The sequence below is a fragment of the Pseudophryne corroboree genome, chromosome 6 (genome assembly GCF_028390025.1).
Source record: "Pseudophryne corroboree isolate aPseCor3 chromosome 6, aPseCor3.hap2, whole genome shotgun sequence".
NCBI lineage: Eukaryota > Metazoa > Chordata > Amphibia > Anura > Myobatrachidae > Pseudophryne > Pseudophryne corroboree.
The window spans coordinates 344499100-344512209 of NC_086449.1; the positions used below are offsets into that span (position 1 = coordinate 344499100).

General features: G+C 41.7%; 1 protein-coding gene across 4 annotated transcripts in view; it reads left to right on the plus strand.

Moving 5' to 3' along the window:
- Positions 1 to 1151: 1151 nt before the first annotated feature.
- The window catches only part of TLN2 (talin 2), a 701648-nt gene continuing 689689 nt past the window's right edge, over positions 1152 to 13110 (plus strand). For 2 of the 4 annotated variants that reach the window (XM_063926511.1, XM_063926513.1), the window contains exon 1: positions 1152 to 1262. The gene's annotated coding sequence lies outside the window, so the exon portion shown is untranslated. Of the gene's footprint in view, positions 1267 to 13110 lie in introns of all 4 variants that reach the window. The other 2 variants (XM_063926512.1, XM_063926514.1) reach the window with 2 other exon arrangements.

Genomic DNA, 13110 nt, shown 5'->3' on the forward strand with positions numbered 1-13110 from the left:
TCGAACACAGCCTGTGACACGGCTGCATATGCGTGCGCAGACGCCGATGCGGTGTGCGGCTTTGGAGTTTCCCCCTCCACAGCATTATGAGGAAATTCAAATGTTTGAAAAGTCGGTTGGATGTCTTTTTTTCCCTGTCTATTAAATAGGAAAAAACAGACACCCTACTGACTTTTCAAACATTTGAATTCCAGTGGCAAACGCAGGATTTCTAGAGGGTGGTTTCCAAACGCAATCTCCAATCTATCACTCTGCGGAACATGGAATACAGTTAATATTTAACACTATAAATAGTCTATAGTATAGGCTGTATCAAACATATTTAATATAAATAAGATAATGTAAGTGGTTAGGAAAAGGTTAAACATACCACAATAAATAAATAAATAAATAAATACACAAACATAATAGAACCAGTACTGCACTTTATAAGCACACATTCTCCCACCTCATGGTAAGGCTCCTGTCTCTTCTTCCTGGTAGCTACTCTCTGGTCCAGTGCACTGATTGAGGCCTCAGAAGCAGAAGAAGCTTCTACTCCAGGACATGTGCAGCAGTTTAAACTGCATGATGTGGCGGTAGCTCTAGTAACTGTATTTATATACCATTGCAATTGTCGTACTTTGACCCACTTGCCAAGAGGAGGGGGGTTTCCAGGCAACCGGAAACCCCCTCTGCGTTTGCCTATGAATTCCCCCCATAGACTGCTTACCTGGGCGGCCCTGGTGAGCAGTTTTATGTCCCAGACCAACGGGTGGAGGAGGAAGTCAGTTACCCGACAGAGGAGGGAAGTCCGTTGAAGCACCACTGTGTTGGCTTCTGCGCACGCCTATGCACTGCAGTTAGGAGCTGATTGGCTGGTACGTTATCTCTCTCCACTTTATTTCTCTCCAAAACTTAATAAACAGACCTCATAATAAATATAGAACGACAAGAAATTTTCAGGGACAATCTGGTAACCTTATCCCTAAATGTTACTAAAAACCTTTGTCAGGGTTTCCTCCTACATGATGGTTTCAGATACATACTACTTGAGCTAGTTAAAGCCATGCCAGCCACAAGATGGCGCCCGCTGCTACTCCAACAAGACCCCCAGTGCCCGCCAATCATGCAGCTGCGTGATGTGACCACCGTGCTCTCACCCCCACCTCCTTATCCCGCGCATGCGTGTACTGAGTCCGGGGGTCGGGCAGTGCTTCGGGCGGAGAGAAGGCTGGGGATGGAGAGGGAGTGACCCGGGGTCCGACAGGGATCACGGCCAGGCAAGTGGGTGCAATGCTAATCAGTCGTATGTGCAACTAAAAATCTACCTGAGGTTGCATTGTCACTAACGGAATATACAGGGTGTGGAGGAATGTGTGGGAGCTCTATGTGTGGAGTATGGTCGTGTGAATCCCATAGGATGCATCCTCAGCGTGTAGTGAGAGGCATATCTTGTCACCACATGTGCTGCATGTATGTATGTATGGAAGGTCCAGTTTCATGTGTTTGAGACAGCTATAGCTGCAGCACTGTTGTGTGAATGGGGCTATATAAGCAGACATGTACTATGGGGTGACCTAATATTCTATATGCATTTGTTTAGTTCCATGTTTGATGGTATGATTGCTACATTCGTAATTGATGAGTAACCTTTTCAATGAAACATATACTTGAATACTAGTTAGAGAATATTGTACCACATATCAAGGGCATGAGTCTATTGACATGATTACATTGGATTATGTCTGTGTACTTTATATTTCTTTGCATACAGTAAGCTGCTGTGAATTGTGCATGCACTGTCTGATTCTACAATAATGCATATAGCAGTCCACTATATACCAGGAATTTATCAATCTCTATGTCGCCATGCTCCACAATTCTGCATGCACATGTTAGTTCTCTGTAATTGGCTTATGCTCATCAGATTTTTAAAGTAACTACAACCATATCTACAGAACCGAGCAGAATACAGCACCAGGGGTGGACAAAATCATGTGAGGTTTCAAACCATCTGTGTTTACAAATGTAGGAGCTAGATGTATTCCTTTCTGAGTGCTGTATTCATACTGATCACAGAAAGTTTAGTTTACTTTCTGGATTATGTGCCATATCCGCCGCTGCTATACGACTTCTGTGAAATGTGCTTCATACCAAAAATCTGACTTTTTACTATATTCTCTCTCTAGATATAGATATATATATATATATAATAATGCTCTACTTACAGAGTGTAAACTCCGCTGGGACAGGGACTGATGTGTATGAATGAAATAGCCTCCACAAAGCTGCAAGAAAATGTGTACAAAATATAAGTAACTATTAATAATCACAATACATATTACAAAGCACTTTACAGGGAATATTTCATTTGTTCACATCAGTACCTGCCCCACTGGAGTTTACTAGTCCATTTTCCCTGTCACACAATAAGGTTAATTTAATAAAAAGGCAATTCATCTACCTGTACGTCTTGGGACTGTGGGTGGTAACCCGAGCACCCAAAGGAAAGCAGTAGAAAATGGGGATAAGGTATAAACTAGAGATGAGCGGATTCGGTTTTACTCGGTTTTACTCGGTTCTCAAAACCGAATCTTATTGGCTATCCAAAACACGTGACATCCGTGAGCCAATAAGATTCGGTTTTGAGAACCGAGTAAAACCGAGTAAAACCGAATCCGCTCATCTCTAGTATAAACTGCACAGAAGCATCATATATGAAGGGATGATTCGATTATCAGTGGATCTTTTATGCACACATGGGAACTGGAAACTCGGGACCCTTTGCGCCAAAGGCCTCATGGAAAGAGGGCATGGTCCTATGACACAACCCTGTTCCATCACACTGGGGGCGTGCCCGACACTCCCGGAGATGCTGGCATGCTCTCCATGCACTGTGAACAGATGCCATGTGCAAGCAGTAGGAGTGCCCACCCCCCTCTAGGCTGTCCCTCTGAACGTGGTACAGTTGGGAGGTATGCTTTATGTATAACACACATACTTTATTAGATACATTTAGTTCTGTTGTTTCATTAGTATTGTATCACTTTGGCAATAGTTGAAAGTACAAATAAGGCCATGTTATGTACTATTCTCTATTTGGTTATCTGCATTGTGTGTCTCAGCCTAACTGACTGGCTAAATTTCAGTGTGCTGAAAACGTTAGATTATGGTATGCTATATAATAAAAGGCTACCACTGATCTTCACCTTTATGTGGGGAATTCAAGTGTTTTGCATGCTGGTGGCCACTAGATGGCGCCTGATGGAGAAATTCAATAGTTGCTCCATTTGGGCGCACACATCCGTCCACGCTGACATTACTGTTATGATATCCCATCGTTTTGATGGGCTTGTAACTAGTCTCCAAATAGTTCTAGTGCACAATAACTATATAACCTTAGCCAGTGAATATATCTGGATTTTATCAATTTATTCTTATTATTTATCGAACACTGATCATATTATTTTGTCTGTACAGAGTTTATTTTATAATATACAACAGTGTCTTCCCCAGTGGAGAATACTTCCAGAATACCCTACTATGGGTTTGCTTTGTCAAAAGACATTTAACCTACCAGTATGGTTTTGGAATGTGATAGGAAAAACTTGTGAATGTTGGAGAGAACATGTAAACTCCACACAAATTGGATCCTTTTTGGCATTAATCCCATATCCCAGTGATCGCACAGGTCAACTTCACCATTTCCCTGAAGTATTCCAGCACCAGTATGGGAGCTGTTATGGGGAAAAACTGGGTTGTGTATTCTGTGCCGACAGGCACATCTGTGAAATATGTGGCCACACTACTAGGGGCCAAGTGGGCCATTCTGTGGTTGCTCTAATATCCCCCTTCCTGGATACACTGGTGCAGGATTGCCAGAGCATGTCCTGTAAGATCCAGGCTATTTTTTACAATTATTATTACAGGTTGAATATCCCTTATCCAAAATGCTTGGGACCAGAGGTATTTTGGATATCGGATTTTTCCGTATTTTGGAATAATTGCATACCATAATGAGATATCATGGTGATGGGACCTACATCTAATCAAAGAATGTATTTATGTTTCATATACACCTTATACACACAGCCTGAAGGTCATTTTAGCCAATATATTTTTTTATAACTTTGTGCATTAAACAAAGTGTGTGTACATTCACACAATTCATTTATGTTTCATATACACCTTATACACACAGCCTGAAGGTCATTTAATACAATATTTTTAATAACTTTGTGTGTTAAAGTTTGTGTACATTGAGCCATCAAAAAACAAAAGTTTGACTATCTTACTCAAAGTCCGTATTTCGGAATATTCCGTATTTCGGAATATTTGTATATAGGATACTCAACCTGTATTATTAATACCATGTTGCTATTTTTGTGTAAAGGACGTACTATGCGAGGAAGTGCTAACTGTACATGTAGTGAGGCAGCAGTGTTAGCCATCTTATCACTGTGGTGCCCTATGTATGTATTGTATGGCAACACTGATTCAAGTCTTCTCTGCCCTGCTACCAAAGGTTGTCTTATTGAATGCTGTGTGTAGAGATTCCAGGGTCAGGACTGCACTAATTTATTGTAGGAGTCAAATAATTGAGGGTTCTGTCCCACCAGCTCTTTCCTTCTCCCTTTAGACTGTTATTACCCACACCTGCTCTAAACTGTAAGGGTGCGATACAATTGTTTATTTGGGCACCTATCATAGCAATTCAGTTGATGCTCTGATCGGTCGCCCATTACTTTTTAAGTTTCCAAACAGCTGTGAATAGCAGCTAATCCTGTCTAAAGTAATCCCCACAATGCAAAAATTTCAGTTTGGGAGTCTGCGTGCATAAATGTTGGAGCTCACGGTGATCGTGCCTGTACAATTGAATTGCTGCCATCTGAAAAACAGTTGAATCATCTCCACTTTTGTAAATCAGTACTTTAGTAAATGTATTCTTACATCTTACGTCTGTCGCTTGGTATCTTCCCATTCATACGCTGCCTGTTCTATATTTAACTGTATGATTTGCACATACTCTAAATAATATGATTAAACCTACTTTGAGAATTGACACATGTCCTGTCCTGACGCTCAACTGTTCTCACATGAGTTCTGTGTTAATGTCTTCTGTTTTATTTTTATTGTGTTTAATTGTTTGCTTGCCTATATGGCGCTGCTCAACTTTTGGCACCTTATAAATAATCTGTGATGATGGTTGCGGATCCCGTATGACACTCAGGAAGGAATTTAATAATCATTTTTGTCTGAGAAATTATTACTCAAATGAGGCAATCATTTGACTCTTTATTTCTGGTTTTCATAGTGTTGTAAATACTGTGCCTCCAGATATAATAGTAAAAGCACCTGCCCACACTGCCAAAAGTACCAAAACCTGGTTCAATGACCATGGGATTACTGTGCTGGATTGGCCAGCAAACTCGCCTGACCTGAACCCCATATGGGCCATTGCCAAGAGAAAGATATGAGACCAAACAATGCAGAAGAGCTGAAGGCTGCTTTTGAAGCATCCTAGTCTTCCATAACACCTCAGCAGTGCCACAGGCTGATAGAATCCATGCCACACTGCATTGAGGCAGTAATTCATGCAAAAGGGGCCCAAACCAAGTACTGAGTACATATGCATGATTATCCTTTTCAGAGGACCGACATTTCTGTATTTAAAATCCTTTTTTTATTGATTTTATGTAATATTCTAATTTTCTGAGATTTGGGGTTTTCTTAAACTGTAAGCCACAATCATCAAAATTATAACAAATAAAGGCTTGAAATATCTCACTTTGCATGTAATGAGTCTATATAATATATTAGTTTTACCTTTTAAGTTGAATTACTGAAATGCATGAAGTTTTGCACGAAATTCTGATTTTCTGATTTTCTGAGTTTCACCTGTATGTACAGTACTGTTCATTTGGTAAAGTGACTTTGAGTTGTATGCATGTAGCCTCAAGAGCCCTTTCTACTAAATAATCTTTATTTTACTGCATAGATGTCAGCTACAATTGTGCTGACGTTTGCAGAGTTGTTTGTACTTAAGTGCTATGTAATATTGCACATATATAACTTCCTGCTTTAGTAATAAATCAGGAATCAATGAGCCTAAGCAAGCTCTAACCAGGTCTAATGCACTGAGCACCAAGTTGAGTTGAATCCAAGTTGGTGCCAGTACTGTGGCTGCTGTTAGGGAACAGATTATGTAAAGACACTGGTGGGGCTCATTTCATCAGAGCTGTTAAGGGTAAATTGACTAAGATGGGATGTTGCCCATAGCAACCAGATTCCAGGTATTACCTTCTAGAAGGTGCAAGATAAATGAGAAGTATAATCTGGTTGCTATGGGCAGCATCTCATCTTAAATAGAACTCCCATCTTAGTAAATTTACCCCGTTGTGTTTTACTAACATCACAGTATTTTACTCTTCAAACTGATCATAAACTTTAATGTTGCCCTCAGATCGGAAAGATAGCTCTTTTTTTGTGTTCTTTATTTATGGGGTCAACGATTCGATTCACCGACAGTTGAATAGCGCCGGGAATTAGCTCCCGGCGCTATTCAGTTCAGCTCAAGTTAAGTCTGCGAATGCCCGTTCTCGTGGACTTAACAGGTTGATTTGTCGGGAGAACGAGCATTCTCCGACTTAACTACCCGCCGTCATGCTTATCAGAATCAGCCTCGCGGCAGGACTTTTGTCGGATTTCTTCTCTCATCCCCCCCGGGGGTGAGAGAAGAATTCCCGACAATTGAGTGTCACATAGCGCTGGGAGCTAATTCCCAGCGCTTTTCAACTGTCGATGAATTGAATCGACCCTGTGTCATTTATCTAGCACAATCTTTGAAATTACACTCTGGGTTCCTTTGGGAAACTACCTTATCTCTCTCCAAGGCTTGATACATCTCCCCTGTGTTTTACTTGTAAGCATCTACATTTATCTAATGTTAGCAGTACTCTATTGCTGACTTCTTGGTATCAGTGTCTATTATTATCCAGTACATGCTGATTCAGGCTGGACTGTGCTCCAGTAGTTATTAACCCTTTTTTTTTTTTTTTTTTAAGCATTCACATCAGTTAACGTTGTTCTTTTTTTGACAAGTCGAAAAACACATGGATGAGCGGTGTAGTGAGTGAAAGGTTTGATCATTTTATTGGTTGAAGCTGAGACCTGCCAGTAGGACAGTCCCAGAACAAGATATTCTGTTATAACCAAGATTATTTCTATACCCTCTTCCAGCATACAGATTTCTTTTCTCTGCTCAGTTACTTCTATGGGATGGATGGGAATTCCCCCACTCTTCTTAGGCTGCAGTAGTATATTTGGGTGCTGCCCAGATATCTCCATTTTCCGCAGTTATCATATTGCTGCCTTGGGGAACCAGGGCACGGTGGGCACGGTCTGTGAGTTTGTATATTCCCTCTTGTGTGGTGTTTTCTCTGAGTCCCCTTGCTACTGTAACTCTCACAGTCCTAAAACAAAATGGTAGGCTTCTGTTGTCCTCTATTGTGTGTGTGTGTTTGCAGAAAGGGGTGGTGGTGGTATAGATTTTAGAAGTTAAGCTCCACTAGTGTAGTCAACATGCAGAGTCAATCACTTTGTGAATAAATCTGCACTGTGACCGGTCTGGCACGGGCGTAGTAGGGTATGCCGGCAGGCGGGCTCCCAGCAGCCAGCATACCGGCGCTGGAATCCCGACCGCCAGCATACCGACAGCTGGGCGAGCGCAAATAAGCCCCTTGCGGGCTCGCTGCGCTCGCCACGCTGCAGGCACGGTGGCGAGCTACGCGTACCACGCTATCTATTCTCCCTGCAGGGGGATAATGGACCCCCAAGATGGAGAAAAGGTGTCGGGATTCCGGCGCCGGTATACTGTGCGCCGGGATTCCGACAGCCGGCAAACTGAAGACCACCCGTCTGGCACATGTGCTGCACTCTGACTGTCAATCACTTTGTGAATAAATCCGCACTGTGACCGGTCTGGCACATGTGCTGCACTCTGACGCATGTGCAGTGGTAAGAAATCGCTTCGCTGTGTACAAAATGACATTGCTTCCACCTCTGAATTGTGCTAGGTTAGGGTGATATCCAATTGGCCACCAATAGCAACAGCCCCTTGGGACCACACTCTGTTTGATGCACTCCAACAGAGAACATTCTTCTTAATGTTAATGTCGATATAAATTCTTCTTTCAGTTTCTTGTGTATGTATATACAGTATAATTTAATTAAAAAAAATATTTTATATTACATGCATGTCACCTTGTTTGAGTGTAGGAAGAAAAGCAATGGCCCACAGGTTTAAGCAGTAAAGGGTAAGATGTCAATGAAGCGAAAGCGCAGTGGCCTTTGGCATGATCTGGGTGTTTATAGAATATAAAATTATGTAGAGAAAATGTAATCTCCATCCTTAATAAACATTATTCCAAGTGTCCCCAAGGGAATATATACTGTATATGAAAGCATAGAAATATTTTTGATTGTGTATTTATTTGTGTACAGTATATGTATGTAAGTTCTATTGGATAGAATGATCCCTTTTGGTGCCAATAGGTAAGAGGCTGTCTATTGACTACTCCCTCTCCTCTTCAGTTTCTACACATGAGTATATAATCCTCAATATCCAGTGAGTCGGGTCTAGTGTGAAAGGTGAGAGGACGACATACTTTACTTCTGAGACGCCATCTATTTTTATCCGAGTGGGGTGTCTGGTTTTTCTGTGCTTTCAAAGTAGCTGGTTCCTTGGCACCCACAGAGAGTAGTGTATCCCTTTACCTTGCTAAATGTAACAAACTTACATCTGGGTCATTCAGCTGCTTCAGTTGATTCTTAAAACATACTGGAATACCATTGCATTCTGTAACGCCTTCAGAGAAAATGTTCCTTCATTGTCTCTAGGCAGTGCTTGATTAGTATTGTTTCAGGACATCGAAGATACAAGTGAAATGATTGAAAACATTCGGTTTGTTCACCTTAAAGGCCTTTTAATATCACATTGATCATTCTTTATCTTTGTTTTTTTTCTTCTTCTTTTTAACCAAACATCAAACTCTTATGTGCAGTCTACATTCAGCAAATCTTTACACTCAACTGTGGATAAAGTGGGATTTGCATGCCAAAATGTTCCCATGTACATGAAATCCCTCTAAATTATGTAAGCAGATTGGAAAATAAAGGGGGACATTTACTAAGCAGTGATAAGAGCGGAGAAGTGAGCCAGTGGAGAAGTTGCCCCATCAACCAATCAGCTGCTCTGTATAATTTTATAGTATGCAAATTATAGATGTTACTTCAGTGCTGATTGGTTCACATGGACAACTTCTCCACTGGCTCACTTCTCCGCTCTTATCACTGTTTAGTAAATGTCCTCCTAAGTTCCATTTTTGTTCTTCATGATTTCTAGTTGGATGTGCATGGCCTCCTAGTCCAGCATAAAGCCAATTCAGAGTTGTGCGCTAATGCTGCTGCAGCTGCGATTCTGTACTGAAAGTGCGAAAATATGCAAATCCTAGTTTAAGCATTCCCCATATGTACGAGGGTGAGATGAACTGTAAAACAGGAAACACCCACTTTATATATCTATGGACTGTACAGATCCGTTGGCTTGTTCGCTCTCCACAGGATCAGTATGATATCTTGGCTGTTGGGATCCCAGCGGTCAGGAGTCCAACACCAGGATACCAGCGGTGAGTGCAGCATGTCCCCTCGTGGGCTCACTGTGCTCACCACACTTTGGGACTGGTGGCGACTTTCGATCTGACAGCCAGGATCCCGACAGCTGGTAAATTGACTGCCTCCTCTCTCCTCTACCAACCAAACACCGGACCAACATCAACTGCTCGAGTAACTCCTGGGTCGTGCAGATGTAACTGTGTAACTTGCACAAAACATGGCCATTGTGTCTGCGGTACCGTGAGACAGAACTCTGCCACTTGCGTAAGCTCACCAACGACGCGCTCTTTACACGCCCACAACACAGCCTCTTACTGCGTTGACGTTTGGTGACCTTCCAGTCTCATATCTTTGTAAAGTAGTATATAAATGCGCATGCAATCGCAAATGCAGTATGCCAGTGTACAGTTAGGTTTCCGAGGATATTCCCACATATGCAGAAGAAAAACAATGCCCATTTGCAAAAACATTGGCATTGTATACAACTCTGAACCAGGCCGTATAGAGACTACAATAGGTGTACATACAATGCTGTAAGTGCTGTAATAGGTGTACATACAATGCTGTAATGCTTACAGCATTGTATGTACACCTATTGTAGTCTCTATACGGCCTGGTTCAGAGTTGTATACAATGCCAATTATTTTGGGATGTGGCTTTTATATTCTTACATTACTTGTTTACATATTCTATTTATTTCTTTTGCCGCTTTAAATCAATTGGTTAGTCAGTCATCACCTGGAAACAGTATTACAACTAATTCTGTTAAGCTGGGTACATATGAGACAATGTGAACCCATCATGACATTGGCGGCAACGGGACCCAGCCGGGGTGCCAGCATTGGCAAGTGCATACACACTTGCCGATGCTGGGGGGGGGATGGGCGGAATATTTTGCAGGAGATGTCACCTGTTGGACCTGCACAGGTCTGACAGGTCCGATGGAGAATGACGCTGACAGCTGTTGGGAGCATGCTTCGCAACGACATAGGTGGTCATTCCGAGTTGATCGCTAGCTGCATTTGTTCGCAGCGCAGCGATCAGGCTAAAAAAAGGCAGTTCTGCGCATGCTGCGCAATGCGCACGTGCACAACTAACAATGTAGTTTTGCACAAGGTCTAGGGATGCATTTCAGTCGCACTGCTTGCCGCAGAGTGATTGACATGAAGTGGGCGTTTCTGGGTGGCTACTGACCGTTTTCAGGGAGTGTGTAGAAAAACGCAGGTGTGAAAGGAAAAACGCAGGCGTGGCAGGGCGAACGCTGGGTGGGTTTGTGACGTCAAATCCGGAACTGAATAGTCTGAAGTGATCGCAAGCGCTGAGTAGGTTATGAGCTACTCTGAAACTACACACAAAAATGTTTATAGCCGCTCTGTGATACAACCGTTCGCACTTCTGCTAAGCTAAAATACACTCCCAGTTGGCGGCGGCATAGCGTTTCCATGGCTGCTAAAAACTGCTAGCGAGCGATCAACTCGGAATGACCCCATAGTACGTACAAACTGTACAATTTTAACGATGTGTCGTTACGATCCGTCGGAATGGGCCACATCGTTAAAATAATCATCTTGGGTGTGCTATGCATTTTCATATACACTACACTACTATTCTTGTTGTTAGGTTTTACAATTGAACTCCTCGCAGTTGATTTTATGAGTCCTCTTTACCACTCCTTGGAGTGCAATTTTATATTGTCATTATTGTTATATTAAATATGTTTAATAATTAAATATGCAGGTTGTTTTGCTACCTCATCATTTGTTATCACACCATACATCCATTTAATTTCACCTGACCCCATTATACCAAGCAGCATCACATACTACTGTTTTTTTTTTTTTCTTGTCTACCAAGTAATTATTAGGTTTGTATGTTAGCATTTTTGTTTCCCATATAATTTTTTAAAATTTCCGATGAGAAACGTGACTGGAGCAAAAATGTTAGTGATTTTTGTGTTTTGAATAGAATCTGATGGAATTAGGTCTAAACTTGTAACACGGAACATTCAGTCTGAGAGAGATAACTGATATGTCTGGCCAGATTGCACACATGGGACTTTCCAAATTGTATATGGCCAGTGTTCTTCGTTAACCAGTCTTTCATTTGTAGCTGCCTAGAACCCATTTGACGCTCTTGTGAGAGTTCTCTTTAAATAAATGGTGGTAGTTACAATAAAAAAAAAAAAAAAAAAAAAAAAAGCTTTAGATCTCAATGGGTGCAATTCAGTTGTAACAGGGGAATTTAGCACTTAGCCCGGTGACTAGCCCAGAGGGTGCACTTTTTTCAAATTTTGGTTCGCACCCTACTGGGTTGCAAATATAAATCCATGTTAAGTAGGGCTTCAGGGCTGATTGTGCCCGGCTCTTAGCACGGGAGAAGCGGCTAATCTTGTACATCGAATAGCGCTTAAACCCTGGGATCTAAATTCACATATTACAATTGAATCAACTTCAATCCTGGATATAATGTTGGTCCCAGCTTTTTCCTCATTTAACACTTCTAAAAATAGCCATGAGACAATGACTGTACTATAGCACTTTTTTACTGAATGGTATCATCCTCCACATGCAGACCCGTTTTTTTTTTACAGTCATGCTGTGATAGTCCTATCCCATGCAGGTTTACTCCATAATATCTTAGTATAGGCATGGAATCTTAGGGACAAGATGGAAAAGGAGGGACAATTATTTACATTTTACATTAGTCCCTACCACAAGGAGATACATAATAGGGTCATTATTTAGTCAGCAGCTACCATTAAGTTTTTGGTGTGTGAAAGAAAACCAGAGCATCCAGAAAAAATCCACACAAGCATGGGGAAAAGATGTGAACTCCACACATATTGCACATAACTGGGATTACATCTAATGCTGTAACGTATCATTACTAGTTGTGCATTTTTGTGCATGTTGCACTACTTATTCATGTTTTTAGCTGAATAGTAGTGGGCCGTAATGACGGAGTTTGGGAAACTGGCTTACATTATATCTAGTGGTTCCTTCACACTTACTGAGCCAGCTTTGTACTTTCACCGTCCAGTCCAGATCTGTTAATGGTATCATGCACTGCATGCAAATACTGCCCAATATTTTTGTATCTCGCTAAATCGGAGATCATCTGTGCCAATGTATAAACACTGTGGTGTCGATCCAGTTAGGTGCAAGCTGCCATTGCCTTGGCGTTTCATCAACGGCACTGCTTCTTGTGGCCCAATTCCTGCCTGCATTCGCTCAAAAGTATGGGGCTGCAAGCAGATTTGGGTGAGTTTGGGCTCCGTAAAGTGTGGCTGTTGTGAGGGTCACTGCTAAACAATGTAATGAGTTACTGAGCGAACAAATACAGGGATTATTTTTAAATGTAATTTAGTATATTGTTAAGTATGGTGCTCCAAACGACAAGAAATGCCCTGAACGCCATCTCAAGCATTCAGAATAATAGATGCCAAAAGTCCTGAGT